The following is a 10,785-nucleotide window of genomic DNA, read 5'->3' as shown; positions in this document are numbered from 1 at the left end:
TATATTTCTATATGAGATGCAGCATTTTGGTTTATTGTGAGATTGAGTGTTTAGTCGGAGGCTGTTGTGTAGTTCAGAGCAGCTCAATCTTGAATTCTCATTGGTCCACAACCCAGCATGTGTGTAACCCAGCCCACAGTCAAATCTCATTGGTGGATAATTCTGCTTCCCAATCGATGATCTGATTGGCCGTTCTTGTCAAGTCATAGTTTTGTGTCAGAAACAAAATCTCATTGGTCGATATTTCTGCCTCCCATCTGGTGTTCTGATTGACTGTTCTTGTCATAGTAGTCTGTCGCATAAAAAAAATCTCTGGTCCACAATTCTGCTTCTCATCTGATGATCTGATTGGCTGTTTTGTCCAGTCAGTAGTGACAAAAACAAAAATCTTATTGGCTGATAATTCTGCTTCACATTAGTTGATCTGATTGGCTGTACTTGCAGTAGTCTGTCGCATACAAAATCTCATTGGTTGGCTCTTCTTGTCAAGTCATAGTAGTCTGTCAAAAACAAAATCTTATTGGTCGAATTTTCTGATTATCAACTGGTGTTCTGATTGGCTGTTGATTTAAAGTCATAGTTGTCAGTCAAAATCAAATTCTCCTTGGTTGACAATTCTGCTTCACATCTGATGATCTGATTGGCTGTTATGTCAAGTCATAGTAGTGTCAAAAACAAAATCCCATTGGTAGTTAATTCCGTTTTACATCTTGTTTTCTGATTGGCTGTTCTTGTCATAGTAGTCTGTCGCATACAAAAGTTCATTGGTCCACAATTCTGCTTCAGATCTGATGTTCTGATTGGCTGTTCTTGTCAAGTCATAGTAGTCTGTCAAAAAACTAAGTCTCATTGGTTGATAATTCTGCTTCGCATCCGACATTCTCATTGGCTGTTCTTGTCGCAGTAGTCTGTCGCATACAAAATCTCATTGGTCGATAATTCTGCTTCACATCCGATAATCTGGTTGGCTGTTTTGTCAAGTCATAGTAGCGTCAAAAACAAAATCTCATTGGTCCATAATTCTGCTGCACATCTGATAGTAGTTAAAATAGATCTCTTCTTGCGATTGGCTGTTCTTGTCATGGTAGTCTGTCGCAAACAAAATGGAATATGGAATCGCTCCATAATTCTGCTGCACATCTTGTGTCCTGATTGGCTGTTCTTGTCGAAGTAGTCTGTCGCATGCAAAATCTCATTGGTCCACAATTCTGCTTTACATCAGATATATTTATGTTTAAAAATAGATATATTAATGTCTCTATAGTTTAAAGATATTTAATGTTAGTAATGAGATGAACTCCTTTTAAGATTTTTAAATATTGTTATTTAACCTTTGACTGTGGTGAATTGACTTCTGGTTGTATTAGCCAACAGAGTTTTATATCAGTTTTGACAAAAAAAGAAAAGATCATATTTAATAATAGCATGAAAAGTTCTCTAATTTCTACACATGTCTGAAGTGTTATGATTTATGGTTCTGCGTGATTTGCAGTACCGTGCGTTTAGTGTCTAGGCACCGTGTGCCATAACTGATATTACCTAAACAGAGCTACCAGAAAGGTAGAAGAGTACGCACCCTTCGGTGTATTTTTCCTTTTTTATAAGAGATAACTTCTAAAAATGTCCTAAAGAATCATCTCAATTATGACTTAATATATTCAGTGAGTTCTCAAAGGTGAAAACCAAAAGCGTAAAACATGCACGGATCAGACTGTGATGAAGCTCTTGGTGCCTCTGTCTCTGTTCAAGCTGTTTAGATTGTGAAGAGGGAATCTGCAATATCGAGTAGGCAATTTTTGTTTGCCAGTGTTTTATTTAGCATTATGTTCTCTGCTCATTTAAATACAGTCGATGTTAGAATTATTAGCCCTCCTGAATTATTAGTCCCCCTGTATATTTTTCCCTAATTTCTGTTTTAACGGAAGGAGGATTTTATTTCAACATATTTCTAAACATAATAGTTTTAATAACTCATCTCTAATAACTGACACTTCTATGCAGCTTAAAGTGACATTTAAAGGCTTAACTAGGTTAATTAGGTTAATCAATAATGATGGTCTGTTCTGTAGACAGTTGCAACAAATATAGCTTAAAGGGGCTAATAATATTGACCTTAAAATGGTCTTTAAAAAATTAAAAACTGCTTTTATTCTAGCCGAAATAAAACAAATAAGACTTTCTCCAGAAGAAAAAACATTATCAGACATACTGTGAAAATTTCCTTGCTCTGTTAAACATCATTTGGGAAATCTTTGGAAAAGAAAATTAACAGGAGGGCGAATAATTCTGACTTCAACTCTTATGTCATCTTTTAATGCAGTATCTCTTGTCCTGATATGAACTGTTATATTTATGTGTCTTTAATAAAAGTCTCGTTTGTTGACATTACCGTGTCTGTGTTTTGTTTGTTTATGACGAGCCGGAGCAAACGTGACCTTCAAAGGCATCTGTGCTGCAGGCAATGGCCTCATTACTGAAGGATGTGTTCTAGGAAATCACAGATCCTCCAAAACACCTGACGTGTGCTCTATTAGACTGCAGGATCGAGGAGTTTAACACTAGATAAACAAACAAAAAAAAAAAACATGATTGTTCAACAGTATTTCCAGCCTGATTTCATGAGAAAACGTAACTATTTAACGTTTTGCTAATTCGTATGAATTCAGTCGTGTGAAAATGTAGGTTTTTTAAAAGAAGGCTTGGCACCCAACCCCACCACTAAACCCAACCGTCATTGGGGGATGAGCAAATTGTACGAATGAGACTGTATGAATTTATGCAAAGTAGCCACCAAATCAAAAAGTTACCAATTGCTGTGAGATTGTGTTGTTGTTTCCCATTACTGGGTTGCAGCTGGAAGGGCATCGATGTGTAAAAGCGATGCCGGAATAGTTGGGGGTTCATTCTGTTGTGGTAACCCCTGATAAATAAGGGACTAAGCCAGTGGTCACCAAACTTGTTCCTGGAAAGCCGGTGTCCTGCAGATTTTAGATCCAACTCTAATCAAACACACCTGAACAAGCTAATCAAGGTCTTACTAGATATACTTAAAACATCCAGGTAGGTGTGTTGAGGCAAGTTGGAGCTAAACCCAGCAGGGACACCGGCCCTTCAGGACCGAGATTGGTGACCCCTGGACTAAGCTGAAGGAAAACTAAAGAACTTTAAACATTAGCGAAGCGTTTTCTGAATCGTTTTATATTTTGAGAGTAAATGATGAGTATTTGCATTAAGATATTTATGTTTATTTGTAAATCATAACAATACTTTTTTATTTATTATATTTCATGACTCAATGGAGGGTTGGAATACAGACACAAATTCGTAAGAAAAATAGTGTCGACACACAAATCAACGATAACACTTGGTAACCAGAATAATTTTAGCACATCAAACACAACAAGCCAACAATACTCGCTTTCCTGCCCCACGCCCGTTCTCTTTTTAAAGGACGCCCTGGGTAACCTCCTCCAATCCCAGGGCACGTCGCCTGCTAGCTAGGGCGGGGCCTGCAGGTGGAAAGAGGGAAAGAGAGAGACAGACACACACAGACAAACACACCTGCCAACGCAACAACCATCATTTTGTTTTTAAGCTGAATCAATTTAACTTTAAAGGTAATTTCAACTAGGATTTTTCTGATATCCAACAAAAAAAAAAGCATCATATCAACGCCACAGCCTACCTGAGTATTGTTGCTCACCATGTCCATCCCTTTATGACCACAGTGTACCCATCTACTGATAGCTACTTCCAGCAGGAAAACGCAGCATGTCATAAAGCACAAATCATCTCAGACTGGTTTCTTGAACATGACAATGAGTTCAAATGGCCTCCACAGTCACCAGAACTCAATCCAATAGAGCACCTTTGGTATGTGGTGGAACGGGAGATTCACATCATGGATGTGCAGCCGACAAATCTGCAGCAACTGCGTGGCGCTATCATGTCAATATGGAGCAAAATCTCTGAGGAATATTTCCAGTATCTTGTTGAATCTCTGCCATGAAGGATTAGGGCAGTACTTAAGTGAAAAGGGGCTCCAACCTGGTACTAGTAAGGTGTACCTAATAAAGTGGCCGGTGAGTGTATATGGGCAACCAGGTGAGAGACAGCGTAACCAATTAGGCCAATGTGTTAGAGATACAATATTGTTGCTTATCATTAGAAAAGTAGCCAAGCAACATCGCTCTAAAAATCTGCTCGACAACATTGCTGAAAACGTTTCCCCGTGTGTCATCAGCATTAGTTTTTGTAATTGTCAGAATAATCTGTGAGCATTTTTTTCAATTCAAATGGAAACACAAAACCACAAATACACCGTCAGAAAAGACGAGAAGAGCTCTATAGATGTCCTTCATAGATACTCTTTATCAGAGGATGTGGCCTTTCAGAGAGGATTGCAGAGGAACTAACGCTTTTCTGAGAGAAAGAGAGAGAAGATAGCGATTTTCCAGACTTCAGTTTAGCCTTCTTTGTGCTGATTGTCATGTGAGCGTGTTAACAGGCATCATGATGGACCTGATAAAGCGTTTGCTACAGCCACAGTGCAGACAGACACGTCATCAGTCTGTGGACTTCCCCAAAACTCTTTCTTTCCTCTAAAATTAGGGTCACACACGGACAGACAGAGGTGTTAAATTCTTTCACTGTCATTCTGAACACACACACACACACACACACACACACACACACACACACACACACACACACACACCACTGTCTGTTTCACTTCTGCTGCTCAGGGGCGGACTTGATTTGGGGGCCCTAAGCAATTCTCAAAACATTCTGTTTCTTTATAGATATTCCTCTGTAGATTCCCAGCAGGCGCACAACATCATTTAGTATTGGGTTAGATTTAGGTTGTAATGTCAGGTGACCAAAATTCAATGTGTAGCCAGCGTCTAAGGACAACGTTATTTTTAATTGTCCAATAATTACGTCAAATGACGTTGATATTTGGTTGATTTTAGGTTGTGTAGGAAAAATTATCCGATCAACAACCAAAATTGGGTGTTGTCATCTAAAGGCTTTGGCGATGTTAAATTGCGAAGATTTAGAGTTTTCGTCGAAGGACGTGTCCGTCGCGGCCTCGCAAGCTTTGACGATTCGCCACGAAACAGGGATTCCTTATAACTCAGGCATGCATGATTCGATCTGCCTCAAAATTCTCATGTTTGATAACAGTCCTGACCTGAACACGTTTACATGCCAATATCCAGATACAGTTATAGCGCCACCTGCTGGCAACAGGAAATTACTTATAACTCAGCCAAACAATATCTGATCTGCCTGAATATTCACAGGTTAGATGAGATTCCTCTCCTGAAGACATCAACATGCCAATATTAAGTCACAGGCATAGCGCCACCTGCTGACAGGAGGAAGATTGGCATAAATCTGATTTTCTCAGGTTTTTATATATATATATCACCTTAAATGAATATTGTTTGCTTTTCTCTGTCATCTTGGGGCCACCGGGCAGCGATGATCCCGGGTGCGAGGTCCCTTTCATCGCTGCTTGCAGCTTTAATTATTATTATTTTTGTAAACTGTACTCATTGCCATATTGGACCAGTTACCAAAGATGCAACAGCAAAAACACATAGCACTGTCACTTTTCTCATTGTATAATAACCATGATCCGCTCATCATCTCTGTTCACTGGGAAATATTCTTTTATTTGAACTGGCCCTCACAAATGCTCACAGATGTTCCACTATTCATGGGGGCCTCGGTTTTGAAAATAAGTAACAACATTAAAATCTTAATGGTTATGGACAGATTTTATAACATATTATGAAAAACTTCTATATAATATAGAGCTATATAATTTAAATAAGCTTCTTGACTTTGGTTGGGGCCTCCCAATTCCCTGTGGCTGCTTACTTCGCTTATTGGTGAAGTCCCCACCTGCTGCTGCTTTTCTCTGCTGTCAAATGTCCCTACATTTCACTTTACTAACTATACTAATTTATTTTTATTTCTTTTATTCATTTAATTACTTATGTTTTATGTATTTTTACATAAAAAACTTTGAATATTACCAATGAATATTACTTAAAAAACCAATGAATATTACTTAAATAAATAATAAATAAATAATGATACATTTTTTTTAAATGATCTTAAAAGTATTTGCAAGGTTTTAAAAGTGTTCAAAAAAAAAAAAAAAAAAAATATATATATATATATATATATATATATATATATATATATATATATATATATATATATATATATATATATATAAAATTGGATTTATTTTTTCAATTTATTATTTATATTCTTAATTTTAAAAATGTAAAATAAATGTAGTATTTATTTACTTATTTTAAACTTTTTAAAAACCTTGCAAATACTTTTATTTATTACTAGTATTTGCCCTAGTTTAATTTAATAAACATAAAAGAACAAACATTTTTTTTATAGCTTTACTTTATTTTATTGCTTATTTTGTTGTGGATTATTTCATGACTTTTAAACATTGCACTAGCATATTTGAATTATTCAGTCATTAATTTATATTACATTTTTTACTTAAATTTTTGTACTGATAAAACCAATGTTGAAGGTCTTTAAAAATCTGCATTATTACAAATTTTTATGCATTGTACACATTAATTTAAATGACATTTTGAATGTCATGTACTGTGAGTGAATGAAGGTCACGCTCATTTGGGACGTCCCTGCATTGTAAAAAAATGACCCATGTCAAAACCTTTTGTGTATAAATGTCTTTTTCAGCCCTGGTAAAATACCAGTTCTCTGTCGCATGAATCAGTAACACCTACATGCACTTATCAGACTTATCATTGTTTTGGCACATCATGCTTATCTTTCTCTGCGTATTGTGAAGGGGATGCACCCAACTTTCCTCTGAACACAATCTGCACACAATTCAGATTATAATCACAGTCTTTTTCAATAATCAAAATGCTATGTGGAGAGATTTATTTAATAGTTTCCACTTTCTCATCTTAGTTTTTACCATTCATAGCAGGGAATTTTTAAGCTGTGAATGCCAAAATATGTCAAATATAAGTTTTGTTCTTACTATTTGTGACATAAACTAATGTGTGTTTGTGTGTCAATGTCAACATCACCCAACTGGAATGAGTGCATTATCATTTATCAGTGTCAAAACAAGATATATTAAGCTTTTATCTAACATTAATGTGAAAATGACACTTACAACTTAAATGACTGTAACACCTTAGTGACCTATAATAAGCTTGGCCTCGTTTTAAAGACGACACTTGTAGGATTGTTTCTGAAGTGAAAAAATATATTTAAAAAAAACTACATATTTTATTTTATTAAACATCAGAAAAGATTTAAACTCCAAAGTTGAAGTTGATATCTCAAAAAAAATTTACTTAATGTGATGTATCATTGTTTTAGATATACAGTTGAAGTCAGAATTATTCGCCCCCTTTGAACTTTTTTCTTTTTTTAAATATTTCCCAAATGATGTTTAACAGAGCAAGGAAATTTTCACAGTACGTCTGATAATGTTTTTTCTTCTGGAGAAAGTCTTATTTGTTTTATTTCGGCTAGAATAAAAGCAGTTATTAATTTTTAAACACCATTTTAAGGACAAAATTATTAGCCCCTTTAAGCTATTTTATTTTCAATAGTCAACAAAACAAACCATCATTAAACAATAACTTGCCTAATTACCCTAACCTGACTAGTTAACCTAATTAACCTAGTTAAGCCTTTAAATGTCACTTTAAGCTGTATAGAAGTGTCTTGAAGAATATCTAGTCATATATTATTTGTCATCATGACAAAGATAAAATAAATCAGTTATTAGAAATGAAATATTAAAACTATTATGTTTAGAAATGTGTTAAATCTGCTCTCTGTTAAACAGAAATTGGGGAAAAAATAAACAGGGAGTCTAATAATTCAGGGGGCTAATAATTCTGACTTCAACTGTAGATCATGGTAATGTGGATTGTAATTGTAGATATATTGTAGATAATTGTAATGAAAATGGTAAGGTTTTGATTGGGTGCAGTACTAAACATTACCATACTGTATTTGGCGACAACATAAGCCTTCACATATAATTTGAGTGATATAAATCATATTTTTCAAACTTTTCACAATATTTATGATGTTGTTTTGTTGTATTTGATTAGACTTTAGCTTTGACAAAAATCAAAGGCGGAAAAAAGCTTGTGCTGCATCACAAACTGAGAATCTGGTACATTTATAATATTACAGCCCATTTCTCTCAAAATATAGAATGGATGTTATACTTTTGAACTCTTCCCATGAAAATAAACAGCCAATTTTTACCAATTTGTCAATATTTTACAGGAAATGGTCAGAACTCGCTATAAAAATTTGTTGAGAATTGTCGTAAATGAAAAAAATATTGTTGTCCAGCAATTTTTATAGAAATTTGTTTTTACCAACATTGTTGATTTAATCAAAGAAAATAAGAACGAAAAATGTTCCTTGCCTGTGTGAACTGGACATTGCTGAGACTTTTATTTCAGTATGTTTTTTTTTTTTTAATCGCAATTTTAGAACACAGATTATACAAGGGCAATAACAACATTATATTAAAATCCAATCAAGTACAATATAAGAAGAAAGAAGAAAAAAAAAACACACAACAACAATTATTCAAAAAACAAAATTTAAGGCTTTAAAATAATTAACAGTTCTTTTTGATTTGGTATTTTTTGTTTCTTGTATCGTGCATAGGTAATGACTTATTTCTATTTTAAAGTGAGTAAAATTTGTTTTTTTTTCACAGCCCATTTACATTTATGAATACATTTTTTCCATATATAAATTTATTTCAGTATATTGTACTTCCAACTGAAGCTGAATATTGAGTAGGGGGCGTGGCCTTAACATTAAAAGGGCGTGGCTACAAATATTGTTGAAGCGTCAAACTGATGTCAACAGGTTTGTTGTTAAAGTGAAAAAAGAAAATATAATAATAAAAACTAGTTTAACTGAAACTATTTTACTCTAAAATCAAAGCCTCCAAATGAACTTTAAATTTGAAGTTGCTCTCAAAACATGAGAAATCTGTCAAATTCTGGTGACCACATAAGACTTTATATTGCCATAGATTAAGTAATATAAACCATATTTTTTCACACTATTCACAATAACGATGACGTAACATTAATATTCAACCTTTAAAATCTATTAGTTTTTCTTTATATTTTACATATTTTTAAATAACTATTATATATAACAAGGATATCCTTGTTAAAACAATTGTATTGCTATATAACCATAATTTACATATTTTTCTCAAAATATAGATGTTATTGTTGTTATATAACTTAAAAAAATCAACATCCACACTGTTAATCTCCTCAATGAAAATAAGAGGAAAATTTCAGTATGTTGTACTTCCAACTGAAATCTAATATTGGGTAGAGGCGGGGCTAACAACAAAAGGGGTGTGGCTGAGAATATTGTGGCTGAAGGGTTGACATCAACAGAGAAGGACCACCACTACTGTTACATTTCTGTTTGTTGCAAGTCATTTTCATTGACAAATTTAAGGTTTCAAACTAAATATATAGGATGTCATGATTGCGTCTAGACCAGGGGTGTCCAAACTCGGTCCTGGAGGGGCCGGTGTCCTGCAAATTTTAGTTCAAACCAAGTGTGCCGCAAGCCTGCGTTTGAGTGAAGGTTTCGGCCGTTAGATCGCCCCCTGGGGGCTGGCTGCAGTACAAGTCATAAAGCCCGCCTCCTCCGTGTTAATGAAGGAGACTTGAGCCCAAATAAAAAAATTAATTACACTTGCAATAAAATGTCCCGAAAGATAGTTCTGGTCGATTAAGGCACTGATTATTGTGCTGAAATAGGTGCAGATCTTCATTTTTGTAAACAGTTTGTTTTTAGCAGTAATTTAATGCTGGGCGTGTCATCGTGATTGACAGCTGTGATTGACAGTTTCTCAAAGCGCGGCGTCTGAGCTTCGGCAGAAGACTGAAGTGTTATTACTCGATTTCTGTGATATTTTACTATGACAAAATGAGTTCAGCAGTAAACTACAGTTTCTGACATACATGATCTGGTGGAACACTGTTTATTCGCTAAGGTCAGAGCTTTTTTCGGGCTTTATTAGTTTGCTAATACACGCCTAGCCACCCAGATAGCAAAATACACTGGGGCCAGTTCTTGCCTGCCGGAGACTTACCCCTCAGACTGACTACCTCTGCTGGACCTACTCCGGATGCCTGGACTTACTGCCCGATTCCAGCCTGAGTCAATTGAGCCAGATGCGGGGGCCGAGCGAGCAGGCGCTGCCGCATGCGAGCCGGAATCAGCCCGCGACGCCGCGAGTAGGTTATGCGCTGATGCCCTCATAAAACCCTCACATTTGTTAACGTTATTACACCCATTTTTGTTGATATAACAACAAACGCATGCTACTATGTGAACGCAAAGTGTATCACTGAGTTTAACCTTTGAATAAAGATGCAAACAGCATAGCAATTATTTAAATTAAGGACAAAATAAATAACAATAAACCTGTATCGATTGCACAAGTATTAAATAATAATAATAATAAATACGAAAATGACAATAAAACTGCACAATAAAATAAACCCATTTAAGTACGGGGTATACAGGAGATCGTTAGCAGTAATTCTCTTTGTGTTTAAATAATAATCTCCACGTTGATCTCCTGTAAGGTTATTTGAACTTGCTTTATAGGACGTCTCTGCATTTTAAGTTTTGGCATGTTATTAAGTAATCTACTGAATTTGCTGTTATAAATCATTATAACGT

The sequence above is a fragment of the Danio rerio genome, chromosome 19 (genome assembly GCF_049306965.1).
Source record: "Danio rerio strain Tuebingen ecotype United States chromosome 19, GRCz12tu, whole genome shotgun sequence".
NCBI classification, from domain to species: domain Eukaryota; kingdom Metazoa; phylum Chordata; class Actinopteri; order Cypriniformes; family Danionidae; genus Danio; species Danio rerio.
The sequence above is the reverse complement of the archived record's forward strand: the minus strand, read 5'-3'. Positions refer to the sequence as shown.